The sequence below is a fragment of the Anomaloglossus baeobatrachus genome, chromosome 3, assembly GCF_048569485.1.
Source record: "Anomaloglossus baeobatrachus isolate aAnoBae1 chromosome 3, aAnoBae1.hap1, whole genome shotgun sequence".
Taxonomy (NCBI): domain Eukaryota; kingdom Metazoa; phylum Chordata; class Amphibia; order Anura; family Aromobatidae; genus Anomaloglossus; species Anomaloglossus baeobatrachus.
In genome coordinates this window covers 705,832,766-705,851,685 of record NC_134355.1, presented here as the reverse complement: position 1 = coordinate 705,851,685, position 18,920 = coordinate 705,832,766, and the positions used below count along the sequence as shown (strand labels likewise).

At 52.7% G+C, this 18,920-nt stretch overlaps 1 protein-coding gene across 2 annotated transcripts in view; it reads right to left on the bottom strand.

Annotated features, from left to right (window-relative positions):
• Positions 1-18,920, bottom strand: part of LOC142297133 (sterile alpha motif domain-containing protein 12-like) — an 80,814-nt gene that overhangs the window by 22,852 nt on the left and 39,042 nt on the right. Inside the window, exon 1 of one of the 2 annotated variants that reach the window (XM_075341407.1) lies at positions 1,358-2,812. The exons of the other annotated variant lie outside the window; for it this stretch is intronic. The gene's annotated coding sequence lies outside the window, so the exon portion shown is untranslated. Of the gene's footprint in view, positions 1-1,357; positions 2,813-18,920 lie in introns of those variants that run through there. 2 annotated transcript variants of the gene reach the window in all.

Sequence of the window (18,920 nt, the reverse complement as noted above, 5' to 3'; positions counted from 1 at the left end):
TGTAAAGCGCAGAGAGCATCATGAAGACCAAGGAACACAACAGGCAGGTCCAGGATACTGTTGTGGAGAAGTTTAAAGCCGGATTTGGTTACAAAAAGATTTCCACAACTTTACACATCCCAAGAAGCACTGTGCAAGCGATCATATTGCAATGGAAGGAGCATCATACCCCTGCAAATCTACCAAGACCCGGCCGTCCATCCAAACTATCATCTCACACAAGGAGATGACTGGTCAGAGATGCAGCCAAGAGGCCCAGGATCCCTCTGGATGATCTGCAGAGATCTACAGCTGAGGTGGGAGAGTCTGTCCATAGCACAACAATCAGCCGTATACTGCACAAATCTGGCCTTTATGGAAGAGTGGCAAGAAGAAGCCATTTCTCAAAGATGTCCATAAAAAGTGTTGTATAAAGTTTGCCACAAGCCACCGGAGACACCAAACATGTGGAGGAAGGGGCTCTGCTCAGAGGAAACCAAAATCACACTATTGGGCACAATGCCAAATGATATGTAACAGCCACACAGCTCATCACCCTGAACACACCATCCCCACTGTCAAACATGGTGGTGGCAGCATCATGGTTTGGGCCGGCTTTTCTTCAGCAGGGACAGGGAAGATGGTAAAATTGATGGAAGATGGATGGAGCCAAATACAGGACCATTCTTGAAGAAAAGCTGTTGGAGTCTGCAAAAGACCTGAGACTGGGACGGAGATTTGTCTTCCAACAAGACACTGATCCCAAACATAAAGCAAAATCTACAATGGAATGGTTCACAAATAACCGTATCCAGGTGTTAGAATGGCCAAGTCACAGTCCAGACCTGAACCCAATCGAGAATCTGTGGAAAGAGCTGAAAACTGCTGTTCATAAACGCCTCCATCCAACCTCACTCAGCTCCAGCTGTTTACAAAGGAAGAATGGGCGAGAATTTCAGCCTCTCCATGTGCAAAACTGATAGACACATACCCCAAGAGACTGCAGCTGTAATCACAGCAAAAGGGGGCGCTACAAAGTATTAACTTACAGGGGGTGAATAATATTGCACGCCTCAATTTACAGTTATTTATTTCTTATAAAAGTGTAAAATAAGCAATAAATTTCCTTCCTCTTCACAATTGTGTCACTTGTTGTTGATTCTTCACCAGAACATTCACATTTTATCTTTATGTTTGAAGCCTGAAATGTGGGAAAAGGGTGAAAAATTCAAGGGCGGCGAATACTTTTGCAAGGTCCTGTATGTCATACGTGTGGTCACAGGGCAGAGGAACATGTGCGTGGTCTCAGTCATAGTGTAACACGGTCACAATATCTGTACGTAAACATGTCTACATAGCACTCAGCATCTGTCATTACCTGATTTCTGCACCAAGTCGTTCTTTGTCTTCTTTTCCGTTCTAGAAGCGGAGACTCATCTCCGACCACATTTCCTCCAGGTCTTGAATGAGAGGTCTACAACTGTGAAGCTTGAGACCAATTATTTTTCATGCATTTGGTACTGTCCAAGTGCCACATACAGTGACTATATCCTCGTGGAGGTTTGTCCTCTTAGTATTGTATCTCCGTCCCTATGTCCTCGTGAAGCTTCTCTTCTTCTATTGCCCTGGTCTTCTATATTATCACATACAGTGACTATATCCTCATGGACCTTCGTCCTCTTAGTATTGTATCTCCGTCCCTATGTCCTCGTGAAGCTTCTCTTCTGCTGGTCTTCTGTATTATCACATACAGTGACTATGTCCTCATGGACCTTCGTCCTCTTAGTATTGTGTCTCTGTCCCTATGTCCTCGTGAAGCTTCTCTTCTTCTATTTCCCTGGCCTTCTGTATTATCACATACAGTGACTATGTCCTCATGGACCTTCGTCCTCTTAGTATTGTGTCTCTGTCCCTATGTCCTCGTGAAGCTTCTCTTCTTCTATTTCCCTGGCCTTCTGTATTATCACATACAGTGACTATATCCTCGTGGACCTTCGTCCTCTTAGTATTGTGTCTCTGTCCCTCTGTCCTCGTGAAGCTTCTCTTCTGCTGGTCTTCTGTATTATCACATACAGTGACTATGTCCTCATGGACCTTCGTCCTCTTAGTATTGTGTCTCTGTCCCTATGTCCTCGTGAAGCTTCTCTTCTTCTATTTCCCTGGTCTTCTGTATTATCACATACAGTGACTATATCCTCATGGACCTTTGTCCTCTTAGTATTGTGTCTCTGTCCCCATGTCCTCGTGAAGCTTCTCTTCTTCTATTTCCCTGGTCTTCTCTATTATCACATACAGCGACTATATCCTCGTCTTCATGAAGCTTTTCTTCTATTTCCCTGGTCTTCTCTATTATCACATACAGTGACTATATCCTCATGGACCTTCGTCCTCTTAGTATTGTATCTCCGTCCCTATGTCCTCGTGAAGCTTCTCTTCTTCTATTTCCCTGGTCTTCTCTATTATCACATACAGTGACTATGTCCTCATGGACCTTCGTCCTCTTAGTATTATGTCTCTGTCCCCATGTCCTCGTCTTCATGAAGCTTTTCTTCTATTTCCCTGGTCTTCTGTATTATCACATACAGTGACTATGTCCTCTTGGAGCTCTGCTTCTCTGGCTATATGTCCTGATGTAAGGTTACGTAGAGCTAGCTGGAGCTTCTCTGTGTAATGTCTCCGGCCTGGCGTCCACTCACCATGTCATTACTGTCCAAGTATGGAGCCTACCGCATCTTCTGGTCAGGGCCTACAGGTCGCATGTCCTGTGCCGGTTTTCCCTGCACGCCCGTCCCTCTGGAGCAGCGTCTTCTTTCCTTTGCCGGCACACCTTCCTGCTTCCCTAATCCTGTGAGCACTCCGCCTCTCTCCTTATCTTCCCCCGTACCTGTCCATGCTTGCCCGGTGGCACGCCCTCCTCTCCTGTGCAGGTAACAGCTGGGATGGGATGGTCCTCATACAATTACACAGCCCGAGGGCAGGATACTTAGGAGATGCCTGTGACACCAGACCTATCATCTGCTGCAGCAACAGACATGGATAGCTCATATATAAACCCGTCTGTGTAACACGTTTTCCTACAGCAATGAAGGAAGACGTCCGACTCTATAGGTCATCATTCACCATTAATGAAAGTCTGCTGATCCGGAAGATCATCCGGTATGTGACACGGAGCACGGAGCACCCTCAGCAGACGGTGTCTGGAGAGATGGACGGGCATGTGGCTATATACACCCGCGATACAAGCCGCGAGCAGAAAGGTCTGGAGGAACACAGCAATGTATAGGAGGATGAGGGCACATGGAGGTGACAGGTCTGGAGGAACACAGCAATGTATAGGAGGATGAGGGCACATGGAGGCGACAGGTCTGGAGGAACACAGCAATGTATAGGAGGATGAGGCACATGGAGGCGACAGGTCTGGAGGAACACAGCGATGTATAGGAGGATGAGGGCACATGGAGGTGACAGGTCTGGAGGAACACAGCGATGTATAGGAGGATGAGGGCACATGGAGGCGACAGGTCTGGAGGAACACAGCAATGTATAGGAGGATGAGGCACATGGAGGTGACAGGTCTGGAGGAACACAGCGATGTATAGGAGGATGAGGGCACATGGAGGTGACAGGTCTGGAGGAACACAGCAATGTATAGGAGGATGAGGGCACATGGAGGCGACAGGTCTGGAGGAACACAGCGATGTATAGGAGGATGAGGGCACATGGAGGCGACAGGTCTGGAGGAACACAGCGATGTATAGGAGGATGAGGGCACATGGAGGCGACAGGTCTGGAGGAACACAGCGATGTATAGGAGGATGAGGGCACATGGAGGTGACAGGTCTGGAGGAACACAGCAATGTATAGGAGGATGAGGGCACATGGAGGTGACAGGTCTGGAGGAACACAGCAATGTATAGGAGGATGAGGGCACATGGAGGCGACAGGTCTGGAGGAACACAGCAATGTATAGGAGGATGAGGGCACATGGAGGCGACAGGTCTGGAGGAACACAGCGATGTATAGGAGGATGAGGGCACATGGAGGTGACAGGTCTGGAGGAACACAGCGATGTATAGGAGGATGAGGGCACATGGAGGCGACAGGTCTGGAGGAACACAGCAATGTATAGGAGGATGAGGGCACATGGAGGCGACAGGTCTGGAGGAACACAGCGATGTATAGGAGGATGAGGGCACATGGAGGTGACAGGTCTGGAGGAACACAGCAATGTATAGGAGGATGAGGGCACATGGAGGCGACAGGTCTGGAGGAACACAGCAATGTATAGGAGGATGAGGGCACATGGAGGCGACAGGTCTGGAGGAACACAGCAATGTATAGGAGGATGAGGGCACATGGAGGTGACAGGTCTGGAGGAACACAGCAATGTATAGGAGGATGAGGTACATGGAGGTGACAGGTCTGGAGGAACACAGCGATGTATAGGAGGATGAGGGCACATGGAGGCGACAGGTCTGGAGGAACACAGCAATGTATAGGAGGATGAGGCACATGGAGGTGACAGGTCTGGAGGAACACAGCGATGTATAGGAGGATGAGGGCACATGGAGGTGACAGGTCTGGAGGAACACAGCAATGTATAGGAGGATGAGGGCACATGGAGGCGACAGGTCTGGAGGAACACAGCGATGTATAGGAGGATGAGGGCACATGGAGGCGACAGGTCTGGAGGAACACAGCGATGTATAGGAGGATGAGGGCACATGGAGGCGACAGGTCTGGAGGAACACAGCGATGTATAGGAGGATGAGGGCACATGGAGGCGACAGGTCTGGAGGAACACAGCGATGTATAGGAGGATGAGGGCACATGGAGGCGACAGGTCTGGAGGAACACAGCAATGTATAGGAGGATGAGGCACATGGAGGCGACAGGTCTGGAGGAACACAGCGATGTATAGGAGGATGAGGGCACATGGAGGTGACAGGTCTGGAGGAACACAGCGATGTATAGGAGGATGAGGGCACATGGAGGCGACAGGTCTGGAGGAACACAGCGATGTATAGGAGGATGAGGGCACATGGAGGCGACAGGTCTGGAGGAACACAGCGATGTATAGGAGGATGAGGGCACATGGAGGCGACAGGTCTGGAGGAACACAGCAATGTATAGGAGGATGAGGGCACATGGAGGTGACAGGTCTGGAGGAACACAGCAATGTATAGGAGGATGAGGGCACATGGAGGCGACAGGTCTGGAGGAACACAGCAATGTATAGGAGGATGAGGCACATGGAGGTGACAGATCTGGAGGAACACAGCGATGTATAGGAGGATGAGGGCACATGGAGGTGACAGGTCTGGAGGAACACAGCAATGTATAGGAGGATGAGGGCACATGGAGGTGACAGGTCTGGAGGAACACAGCGATGTATAGGAGGATGAGGCACATGGAGGTGACAGGTCTGGAGGAACACAGCAATGTATAGGAGGATGAGGCACATGGAGGTGACAGGTCTGGAAGAACACAGCAATGTATAGGAGGATGAGGGCACATGGAGGTGACAGGTCTGGAGGAACACAGCGATGTATAGGAGGATGAGGGCACATGGAGGTGACAGGTCTGGAGGAACACAGCAATGTATAGGAGGATGAGGGCACATGGAGGCGACAGGTCTGGAGGAACACAGCGATGTATAGGAGGATGAGGGCACATGGAGGCGACAGGTCTGGAGGAACACAGCGATGTATAGGAGGATGAGGGCACATGGAGGCGACAGGTCTGGAGGAACACAGCGATGTATAGGAGGATGAGGGCACATGGAGGCGACAGGTCTGGAGGAACACAGCAATGTATAGGAGGATGAGGCACATGGAGGCGACAGGTCTGGAGGAACACAGCGATGTATAGGAGGATGAGGGCACATGGAGGTGACAGGTCTGGAGGAACACAGCGATGTATAGGAGGATGAGGGCACATGGAGGCGACAGGTCTGGAGGAACACAGCGATGTATAGGAGGATGAGGGCACATGGAGGCGACAGGTCTGGAGGAACACAGCGATGTATAGGAGGATGAGGGCACATGGAGGCGACAGGTCTGGAGGAACACAGCAATGTATAGGAGGATGAGGGCACATGGAGGTGACAGGTCTGGAGGAACACAGCAATGTATAGGAGGATGAGGGCACATGGAGGCGACAGGTCTGGAGGAACACAGCAATGTATAGGAGGATGAGGCACATGGAGGTGACAGATCTGGAGGAACACAGCGATGTATAGGAGGATGAGGGCACATGGAGGTGACAGGTCTGGAGGAACACAGCAATGTATAGGAGGATGAGGGCACATGGAGGTGACAGGTCTGGAGGAACACAGCGATGTATAGGAGGATGAGGCACATGGAGGTGACAGGTCTGGAGGAACACAGCAATGTATAGGAGGATGAGGCACATGGAGGTGACAGGTCTGGAAGAACACAGCAATGTATAGGAGGATGAGGGCACATGGAGGTGACAGGTCTGGAGGAACACAGCGATGTATAGGAGGATGAGGCACATGGAGGCGACAGGTCTGGAGGAACACAGTGATGTATAGGAGGATGAGGGCACATGGAGGTGACAGGTCTGGAGGAACACAGCGATGTATAGGAGGATGAGGGCACATGGAGGTGACAGGTCTGGAGGAACACAGCAATGTATAGGAGGATGAGGCACATGGAGGTGACAGGTCTGGAAGAACACAGCAATGTATAGGAGGATGAGGGCACATGGAGGTGACAGGTCTGGAGGAACACAGCGATGTATAGGAGGATGAGGGCACATGGAGGTGACAGGTCTGGAGGAACACAGCAATGTATAGGAGGATGAGGGCACATGGAGGTGACAGGTCTGGAGGAACACAGCGATGTATAGGAGGATGAGGGCACATGGAGGTGACAGGTCTGGAGGAACACAGCGATGTATAGGAGGATGAGGGCACATGGAGGTGACAGGTCTGGAGGAACACAGCGATGTATAGGAGGATGAGGGCACATGGAGGCGACAGGTCTGGAGGAACACAGCGATGTATAGGAGGATGAGGGCACATGGAGGCAACAGGTCTGGAGGAACACAGCGATGTATAGGAGGATGAGGCACATGGAGGTGACAGGTCTGGAGGAACACAGCAATGTATAGGATGAGGGCACATGGAGGTGACAGGTCTGGAGGAACACAGCGATGTATAGGAGGATGAGGGCACATGGAGGTGACAGGTCTGGAGGAACACAGCAATGTATAGGAGGATGAGGGCACATGGAGGTGACAGGTCTGGAGGAACACAGTGATGTATAGGAGGATGAGGGCACATGGAGGCGACAGGTCTGGAGGAACACAGCGATGTATAGGAGGATGAGGGCACATGGAGGCAACAGGTCTGGAGGAACACAGCAATGTATAGGAGGATGAGGGCACATGGAGGAGACAGGTCTGGAGGAACACAGCAATGTATAGGATGAGGGCACATGGAGGTGACAGGTCTGGAGGAACACAGCGATGTATAGGAGGATGAGGGCACATGGAGGTGACAGGTCTGGAGGAACACAGCGATGTATAGGAGGATGAGGGCACATGGAGGTGACAGGTCTGGAGGAACACAGCGATGTATAGGAGGATGAGGGCACATGGAGGTGACAGGTCTGGAGGAACACAGCAATGTATAGGAGGATGAGGGCACATGGAGGCGACAGGTCTGGAGGAACACAGCGATGTATAGGAGGATGAGGGCACATGGAGGCAACAGGTCTGGAGGAACACAGCGATGTATAGGAGGATGAGGCACATGGAGGTGACAGGTCTGGAGGAACACAGCAATGTATAGGATGAGGGCACATGGAGGTGACAGGTCTGGAGGAACACAGCGATGTATAGGAGGATGAGGGCACATGGAGGTGACAGGTCTGGAGGAACACAGCAATGTATAGGAGGATGAGGGCACATGGAGGTGACAGGTCTGGAGGAACACAGCGATGTATAGGAGGATGAGGGCACATGGAGGCAACAGGTCTGGAGGAACACAGCAATGTATAGGAGGATGAGGGCACATGGAGGTGACAGGTCTGGAGGAACACAGCAATGTATAGGAGGATGAGGGCACATGGAGGAGACAGGTCTGGAGGAACACAGCAATGTATAGGAGGATGAGGGCCCATGGAGGTGACAGGTCTGGAGGAACACAGCAATGTATAGCAGGATGAGGGCACATGGAGGTGACAGGTCTGGAGGAACACAGCGATGTATAGGAGGATGAGGGCACATGGAGGCGACAGGTCTGGAGGAACACAGCAATGTATAGGAGGATGAGGGCACATGGAGGCGACAGGTCTGGAGGAACACAGCAATGTATAGGAGGATGAGGGCACATGGAGGCGACAGGTCTGGAGGAACACAGCAATGTATAGGAGGATGAGGGCACATGGAGGCGACAGGTCTGGAGGAACACAGCAATGTATAGGAGGATGAGGGCACATGGAGGCGACAGGTCTGGAGGAACACAGCAATGTATAGGAGGATGAGGGCACATGGAGGCGACAGGTCTGGAGGAACACAGCAATGTATAGGAGGATGAGGCACATGGAGGCGACAGGTCTGGAGGAACACAGCAATGTATAGGAGGATGAGGCACATGGAGGTGACAGGTCTGGAGGAACACAGCAATGTATAGGAGGATGAGGGCACATGGAGGTGACAGGTCTGGAGGAACACAGCAATGTATAGGAGGATGAGGGCACATGGAGGCGACAGGTCTGGAGGAACACAGCAATGTATAGGAGGATGAGGGCACATGGAGGCGACAGGTCTGGAGGAACACAGCAATGTATAGGAGGATGAGGCACATGGAGGTGACAGGTCTGGAGGAACACAGCAATGTATAGGAGGATGAGGGCACATGGAGGTGACAGGTCTGGAGGAACACAGCAATGTATAGGAGGATGAGGCACATGGAGGTGACAGGTCTGGAGGAACACAGCGATGTATAGGAGGATGAGGGCACATGGAGGTGACAGGTCTGGAGGAACACAGCGATGTATAGGAGGATGAGGGCACATGGAGGTGACAGGTCTGGAGGAACACAGCGATGTATAGGAGGATGAGGGCACATGGAGGTGACAGGTCTGGAGGAACACAGCGATGTATAGGAGGATGAGGGCACATGGAGGTGACAGGTCTGGAGGAACACAGCAATGTATAGGAGGATGAGGGCACATGGAGGGGACAGGTCTGGAGGAACACAGCGATGTATAGGAGGATGAGGGCACATGGAGGTGACAGGTCTGGAGGAACACAGCGATGTATAGGAGGATGAGGGCACATGGAGGCGACAGGTCTGGAGGAACACAGCAATGTATAGGAGGATGAGGGCACATGGAGGCGACAGGTCTGGAGGAACACAGCGATGTATAGGAGGATGAGGGCACATGGAGGTGACAGGTCTGGAGGAACACAGCAATGTATAGGAGGATGAGGGCACATGGAGGTGACAGGTCTGGAGGAACACAGCAATGTATAGGAGGATGAGGGCACATGGAGGCGACAGGTCTGGAGGAACACAGCAATGTATAGGAGGATGAGGCACATGGAGGCGACAGGTCTGGAGGAACACAGCGATGTATAGGAGGATGAGGGCACATGGAGGTGACAGGTCTGGAGGAACACAGCGATGTATAGGAGGATGAGGGCACATGGAGGTGACAGGTCTGGAGGAACACAGCGATGTATAGGAGGATGAGGGCACATGGAGGTGACAGGTCTGGAGGAACACAGCGATGTATAGGAGGATGAGGGCACATGGAGGCGACAGGTCTGGAGGAACACAGCAATGTATAGGAGGATGAGGCACATGGAGGCGACAGGTCTGGAGGAACACAGCGATGTATAGGAGGATGAGGCACATGGAGGTGACAGGTCTGGAGGAACACAGCGATGTATAGGAGGATGAGGCACATGGAGGTGACAGGTCTGGAGGAACACAGCGATGTATAGGAGGATGAGCGCACATGGAGGCGACAGGTCTGGAGGAACACAGCAATGTATAGGAGGATGAGGGCACATGGAGGTGACAGGTCTGGAGGAACACAGCGATGTATAGGAGGATGAGGGCACATGGAGGTGACAGGTCTGGAGGAACACAGCGATGTATAGGAGGATGAGGGCACATGGAGGTGACAGGTCTGGAGGAACACAGCAATGTATAGGAGGATGAGGCACATGGAGGCGACAGGTCTGGAGGAACACAGCAATGTATAGGAGGATGAGGGCACATGGAGGTGACAGGTCTGGAGGAACACAGCGATGTATAGGAGGATGAGGGCACATGGAGGTGACAGGTCTGGAGGAACACAGCAATGTATAGGAGGATGAGGGCACATGGAGGCGACAGGTCTGGAGGAACACAGCGATGTATAGGAGGATGAGGGCACATGGAGGTGACAGGTCTGGAGGAACACAGCAATGTATAGGAGGATGAGGGCACATGGAGGTGACAGGTCTGGAGGAACACAGCGATGTATAGGAGGATGAGGGCACATGGAGGCGACAGGTCTGGAGGAACACAGCAATGTATAGGAGGATGAGGCACATGGAGGTGACAGGTCTGGAGGAACACAGCAATGTATAGGAGGATGAGGGCACATGGAGGTGACAGGTCTGGAGGAACACAGCGATGTATAGGAGGATGAGGGCACATGGAGGTGACAGGTCTGGAGGAACACAGCGATGTATAGGAAGATGAGGGCACATGGAGGTGACAGCAATGTATAGGAGGATGAGGGCACATGGAGGTGACAGGTCTGGAGGAACACAGCAATGTATAGGAGGATGAGGGCACATGGAGGCGACAGGTCTGGAGGAACACAGCGATGTATAGGAGGATGAGGCACATGGAGGCGACAGGTCTGGAGGAACACAGCAATGTATAGGAGGATGAGGCACATGAAGGTGACAGGTCTGGAGGAACACAGCGATGTATAGGAGGATGAGGGCACATGGAGGTGACAGGTCTGGAGGAACACAGCGATGTATAGGAGGATGAGGGCACATGGAGGCGACAGGTCTGGAGGAACACAGCGATGTATAGGAGGATGAGGCACATGGAGGTGACAGGTCTGGAGGAACACAGCGATGTATAGGAGGATGAGGGCACATGGAGGCGACCGGTCTGGAGGAACACAGCGATGTATAGGAGGATGAGGCACATGGAGGTGACAGGTCTGGAGGAACACAGCGATGTATAGGAGGATGAGGGCACATGGAGGTGACAGGTCTGGAGGAACACAGCGATGTATAGGAGGATGAGGGCACATGGAGGCGACAGGTCTGGAGGAACACAGCGATGTATAGGAGGATGAGGGCACATGGAGGCGACAGCAATGTATAGGAGGATGAGGGCACATGGAGGTGACAGGTCTGGAGGAACACAGCAATGTATAGGAGGATGAGGCACATGGAGGTGACAGGTCTGGAGGAACACAGCAATGTATAGGAGGATGAGGCACATGGAGGTGACAGGTCTGGAGGAACACAGCGATGTATAGGAGGATGAGGGCACATGGAGGTGACAGGTCTGGAGGAACACAGCGATGTATAGGAGGATGAGGGCACATGGAGGCGACAGGTCTGGAGGAACACAGCAATGTATAGGAGGATGAGGCACATGGAGGCGACAGGTCTGGAGGAACACAGCGATGTATAGGAGGATGAGGCACATGGAGGTGACAGGTCTGGAGGAACACAGCGATGTATAGGAGGATGAGGCACATGGAGGCGACAGGTCTGGAGGAACACAGCAATGTATAGGAGGATGAGGCACATGGAGGTGACAGGTCTGGAGGAACACAGCAATGTATAGGAGGATGAGGCACATGGAGGTGACAGGTCTGGAGGAACACAGCGATGTATAGGAGGATGAGGCACATGGAGGCGACAGGTCTGGAGGAACACAGCGATGTATAGGAGGATGAGGGCACATGGAGGCGACAGGTCTGGAGGAACACAGCAATGTATAGGAGGATGAGGCACATGGAGGTGACAGGTCTGGAGGAACACAGCGATGTATAGGAGGATGAGGCACATGGAGGTGACAGGTCTGGAGGAACACAGCAATGTATAGGAGGATGAGGCACATGGAGGTGACAGGTCTGGAGGAACACAGCGATGTATAGGAGGATGAGGGCACATGGAGGTGACAGGTCTGGAGGAACACAGCGATGTATAGGAGGATGAGGGCACATGGAGGTGACAGGTCTGGAGGAACACAGCAATGTATAGGAGGATGAGGCACATGGAGGTGACAGGTCTGGAGGAACACAGCAATGTATAGGAGGATGAGGGCACATGGAGGTGACAGGTCTGGAGGAACACAGCAATGTATAGGAGGATGAGGCACATGGAGGTGACAGGTCTGGAGGAACACAGCGATGTATAGGAGGATGAGGCACATGGAGGTGACAGGTCTGGAGGAACACAGCAATGTATAGGAGGATGAGGGCACATGGAGGTGACAGGTCTGGAGGAACACAGCGATGTATAGGAGGATGAGGGCACATGGAGGTGACAGGTCTGGAGGAACACAGCGATGTATAGGAGGATGAGGGCACATGGAGGTGACAGGTCTGGAGGAACACAGCAATGTATAGGAGGATGAGGGCACATGGAGGTGACAGGTCTGGAGGAACACAGCAATGTATAGGAGGATGAGGCACATGGAGGCGACAGGTCTGGAGGAACACAGCAATGTATAGGAGGATGAGGCACATGGAGGCGACAGGTCTGGAGGAACACAGCAATGTATAGGAGGATGAGGGCACATGGAGGCGACAGGTCAGGAGGAACACAGCGATGTATAGGAGGATGAGGCACATGGAGGTGACAGGTCTGGAGGAACACAGCAATGTATAGGAGGATGAGGCACATGGAGGCGACAGGTCTGGAGGAACACAGCAATGTATAGGAGGATGAGGGCACATGGAGGCGACAGGTCAGGAGGAACACAGCAATGTATAGGAGGATGAGGGCACATGGAGGTGACAGGTCTGGAGGAACACAGCAATGTATAGGAGGATGAGGCACATGGAGGCGACAGGTCTGGAGGAACACAGCAATGTATAGGAGGATGAGGGCACATGGAGGCGACAGGTCAGGAGGAACACAGCGATGTATAGGAGGATGAGGCACATGGAGGTGACAGGTCTGGAGGAACACAGCAATGTATAGGCGGATGAGGCACATGGAGGTGACAGGTCTGGAGGAACACAGCAATGTATAGGAGGATTAGGCACATGGAGGTGACAGGTCTGGAGGAACACAGCAATGTATAGGATGAGGGCACATGGAGGTGACAGGTCTGGAGGAACACAGCGATGTATAGGAGGATGAGGGCACATGGAGGCGACAGGTCTGGAGGAACACAGCGATGTATAGGAGGATGAGGGCACATGGAGGCGACAGGTCTGGAGGAACACAGCGATGTATAGGAGGATGAGGCACATGGAGGCGACAGGTCTGGAGGAACACAGCGATGTATAGGAGGATGAGGGCACATGGAGGTGACAGGTCTGGAGGAACACAGCAATGTATAGGAGGATGAGGGCACATGGAGGGGACAGGTCTGGAGGAACACAGCAATGTATAGGAGGATGAGGGCACATGGAGGCGACAGGTCTGGAGGAACACAGCAATGTATAGGAGGATGAGGGCACATGGAGGCGACAGGTCTGGAGGAACACAGCGATGTATAGGAGGATGAGGGCACATGGAGGTGACAGGTCTGGAGGAACACAGTGATGTATAGGAGGATGAGGGCACATGGAGGTGACAGGTCTGGAGGAACACAGCAATGTATAGGAGGATGAGGGCACATGGAGGTGACAGGTCTGGAGGAACACAGCGATGTATAGGAGGATGAGGGCACATGGAGGTGACAGGTCTGGAGGAACACAGCGATGTATAGGAGGATGAGGCACATGGAGGGGACAGGTCTGGAGGAACACAGCAATGTATAGGAGGATGAGGGCACATGGAGGAACACAGCGATGTATAGGAGGATGAGGGCACATGGAGGTGACAGGTCTGGAGGAACACAGCAATGTATAGGAGGATGAGGGCACATGGAGGAGACAGGTCTGGAGGAACACAGCAATGTATAGGAGGATGAGGGCCCATGGAGGTGACAGGTCTGGAGGAACACAGCAATGTATAGCAGGATGAGGGCACATGGAGGCGACAGGTCTGGAGGAACACAGCAATGTATAGGAGGATTAGGCACATGGAGGTGACAGGTCTGGAGGAACACAGCAATGTATAGGAGGATGAGGGCACATGGAGGTGACAGGTCTGGAGGAACACAGCAATGTATAGGAGGATGAGGGCACATGGAGGTGACAGGTCTGGAGGAACACAGCAATGTATAGGAGGATGAGGGCACATGGAGGCGACAGGTCTGGAGGAACACAGCAATGTATAGGAGGATGAGGTACATGGAGGTGACAGGTCTGGAGGAACACAGCAATGTATAGGAGGATGAGGGCACATGGAGGTGACAGGTCTGGAGGAACACAGCAATGTATAGGAGGATGAGGCACATGGAGGTGACAGGTCTGGAGGAACACAGCAATGTATAGGAGGATGAGGGCACATGGAGGTGACAGGTCTGGAGGAACACAGCGATGTATAGGAGGATGAGGGCACATGGAGGTGACAGGTCTGGAGGAACACAGCGATGTATAGGAGGATGAGGGCACATGGAGGTGACAGGTCTGGAGGAACACAGCGATGTATAGGAGGATGAGGCACATGGAGGTGACAGGTCTGGAGGAACACAGCGATGTATAGGAGGATGAGGGCACATGGAGGCGACAGGTCTGGAGGAACACAGCAATGTATAGGAGGATGAGGCACATGGAGGCGACAGGTCTGGAGGAACACAGCGATGTATAGGAGGATGAGGCACATGGAGGTGACAGGTCTGGAGGAACACAGCGATGTATAGGAGGATGAGGGCACATGGAGGTGACAGGTCTGGAGGAACACAGCGATGTATAGGAGGATGAGGCACATGGAGGTGACAGGTCTGGAGGAACACAGCGATGTATAGGAGGATGAGGCACATGGAGGTGACAGGTCTGGAGGAACACAGCGATGTATAGGAGGATGAGGGCACATGGAGGTGACAGGTCTGGAGGAACACAGCAATGTATAGGAGGATGAGGCACATGGAGGTGACAGGTCTGGAGGAACACAGCGATGTATAGGAGGATGAGGCACATGGAGGTGACAGGTCTGGAGGAACACAGCGATGTATAGGAGGATGAGGGCACATGGAGGAGACAGGTCTGGAGGAACACAGCGATGTATAGGAGGATGAGGGCACATGGAGGCGACAGGTCTGGAGGAACACAGCGATGTATAGGAGGATGAGGGCACATGGAGGTGACAGGTCTGGAGGAACACAGCAATGTATAGGAGGATGAGGCACATGGAGGTGACAGGTCTGGAGGAACACAGCAATGTATAGGAGGATGAGGGCACATGGAGGCGACAGGTCTGGAGGAACACAGCGATGTATAGGAGGATGAGGGCACATGGAGGTGACAGGTCTGGAGGAACACAGCGATGTATAGGAGGATGAGGGCACATGGAGGTGACAGGTCTGGAGGAACACAGCGATGTATAGGAGGATGAGGGCACATGGAGGTGACAGCAATGTATAGGAGGATGAGGGCACATGGAGGTGACAGGTCTGGAGGAACACAGCAATGTATAGGAGGATGAGGGCACATGGAGGTGACAGGTCTGGAGGAACACAGCAATGTATAGGAGGATGAGGCACATGGAGGTGACAGGTCTGGAGGAACACAGCAATGTATAGGAGGATGAGGGCACATGGAGGTGACAGGTCTGGAGGAACACAGCGATGTATAGGAGGATGAGGGCACATGGAGGTGACAGGTCTGGAGGAACACAGCGATGTATAGGAGGATGAGGGCACATGGAGGTGACAGGTCTGGAGGAACACAGCGATGTATAGGAGGATGAGGGCACATGGAGGAGACAGGTCTGGAGGAACACAGCGATGTATAGGAGGATGAGGGCACATGGAGGAGACAGGTCTGGAGGAACACAGCAATGTATAGGAGGATGAGGCACATGGAGGTGACAGGTCTGGAGGAACACAGCGATGTATAGGAGGATGAGGCACATGGAGGCGACAGGTCTGGAGGAACACAGCGATGTATAGGAGGATGAGGGTACATGGAGGTGACAGGTCTGGAGGAACACAGCGATGTATAGGAGGATGAGGCACATGGAGGCGACAGGTCTGGAGGAACACAGCAATGTATAGGAGGATGAGGCACATGGAGGTGACAGGTCTGGAGGAACACAGCGATGTATAGGAGGATGAGGGCACATGGAGGTGACAGGTCTGGAGGAACACAGCGATGTATAGGAGGATGAGGGCACATGGAGGCGACAGGTCTGGAGGAACACAGCGATGTATAGGAGGATGAGGCACATGGAGGTGACAGGTCTGGAGGAACACAGCAATGTATAGATGGATGAGGCACATGGAGGTGACAGGTCTGGAGGAACACAGCGATGTATAGGAGGATGAGGCACATGGAGGTGACAGGTCTGGAGGAACACAGCAATGTATAGGAGGATGAGGCACATGGAGGCGACAGGTCTGGAGGAACACAGCGATGTATAGGAGGATGAGGGCACATGGAGGCGACAGGTCTGGAGGAACACAGCAATGTATAGGAGGATGAGGTACATGGAGGTGACAGGTCTGGAGGAACACAGCGATGTATAGGAGGATGAGGGCACATGGAGGTGACAGGTCTGGAGGAACACAGCGATGTATAGGAGGATGAGGGCACATGGAGGTGACAGGTCTGGAGGAACACAGCGATGTATAGGAGGATGAGGCACATGGAGGTGACAGGTCTGGAGGAACACAGCGATGTATAGGAGGATGAGGGCACATGGAGGTGACAGGTCTGGAGGAACACAGCGATGTATAGGAGGATGAGGGCACATGGAGGTGACAGGTCTGGAGGAACACAGCGATGTATAGGAGGATGAGGGCACATGGAGGTGACAGGTCTGGAGGAACACAGCAATGTATAGGAGGATGAGGGCACATGGAGGTGACAGGTCTGGAGGAACACAGCAATGTATAGGAGGATGAGGCACATGGAGGCGACAGGTCTGGAGGAACACAGCAATGTATAGGAGGATGAGGCACATGGAGGTGACAGGTCTGGAGGAACACAGCAATGTATAGGAGGATGAGGGCACATGGAGGCGATAGGTCTGGAGGAACACAGCGATGTATAGGAGGATGAGGCACATGGAGGTGACAGGTCTGGAGGAACACAGCGATGTATAGGAGGATGAGGCACATGGAGGTGACAGGTCTGGAGGAACACAGCGATGTATAGGAGGATGAGGGCACATGGAGGTGACAGGTCTGGAGGAACACAGCAATGTATAGGAGGATGAGGCACATGGAGGTGACAGGTCTGGAGGAACACAGCAATGTATAGGAGGATGAGGGCACATGGAGGTGACAGGTCTGGAGGAACACAGCAATGTATAGGAGGATGAGGGCACATGGAGGTGACAGGTCTGGAGGAACACAGCGATGTATAGGAGGATGAGGGCACATGGAGGCGACAGGTCTGGAGGAACACAGCAATGTATAGGAGGATGAGGCACATGGAGGTGACAGGTCTGGAGGAACACAGCAATGTATAGGAGGATGAGGGCACATGGAGGTGACAGGTCTGGAGGAACACAGCGATGTATAGGAGGATGAGGGCACATGGAGGTGACAGGTCTGGAGGAACACAGCGATGTATAGGAGGATGAGGGCACATGGAGGTGACAGGTCTGGAGGAACACAGCGATGTATAGGAGGATGAGGGCACATGGAGGTGACAGGTCTGGAGGAACACAGCGATGTATAGGAGGATGAGGGCACATGGAGGTGACAGCAATGTATAGGAGGATGAGGGCACATGGAGCTGACAGGTCTGGAGGAACACAGCGATATATAGGAGGATGAGGGCACATGGAGGCGACAGGTCTGGAGGAACACAGCAATGTATAGGAGGATGAGGGCACATGGAGGTGACAGCAATGTATAGGAGGATGAGGGCACATAGAGGTGACAGGTCTGGAGGAACACAGCAATGTATAGGAGGATGAGGGCACATGGAGGTGACAGCAATGTATAGGAGGATGAGGGCACATAGAGGTGACAGGTCTGGAGGAACACAGCGATGTATAGGAGGATGAGGGCACATGGAGGTGACAGGTCTGGAGGAACACAGCGATGTATAGGAGGATGAGGGCACATGGAGGTGACAGGTCTGGAGGAACACAGCGATGTATAGGAGGATGAGGGCACATGGAGGCGACAGGTCTGGAGGAACACAGCGATGTATAGGAGGATGAGGGCACATGGAGGCGACAGGTCTGGAGGAACACAGCGATGTATAGGAGGATGAGGGCACATGGAGGCGACAGGTCTGGAGGAACACAGCGATGTATAGGAGGATGAGGGCACATGGAGGCGACAGGTCTGGAGGAACACAGCAATGTATAGGAGGATGAGGGCACATGGAGGGGACAGGTCTGGAGGAACACAGCGATGTATAGGAGGATGAGTGCACATGGAGGCGACAGGTCTGGAGGAACACAGCGATGTATAGGAGGATGAGGGCACATGGAGGCGACAGGTCTGGAGGAACACAGCGATGTATAGGAGGATGAGGCACATGGAGGCGACAGGTCTGGAGGAACACAGCGATGTATAGGAGGATGAGGGCACATGGAGGCGACAGCAATGTATAGGAGGATGAGGGCACATGGAGGCGACAGGTCTGGAGGAACACAGCGATGTATAGGAGGATGAGGGCACATGGAGGTGACAGGTCTGG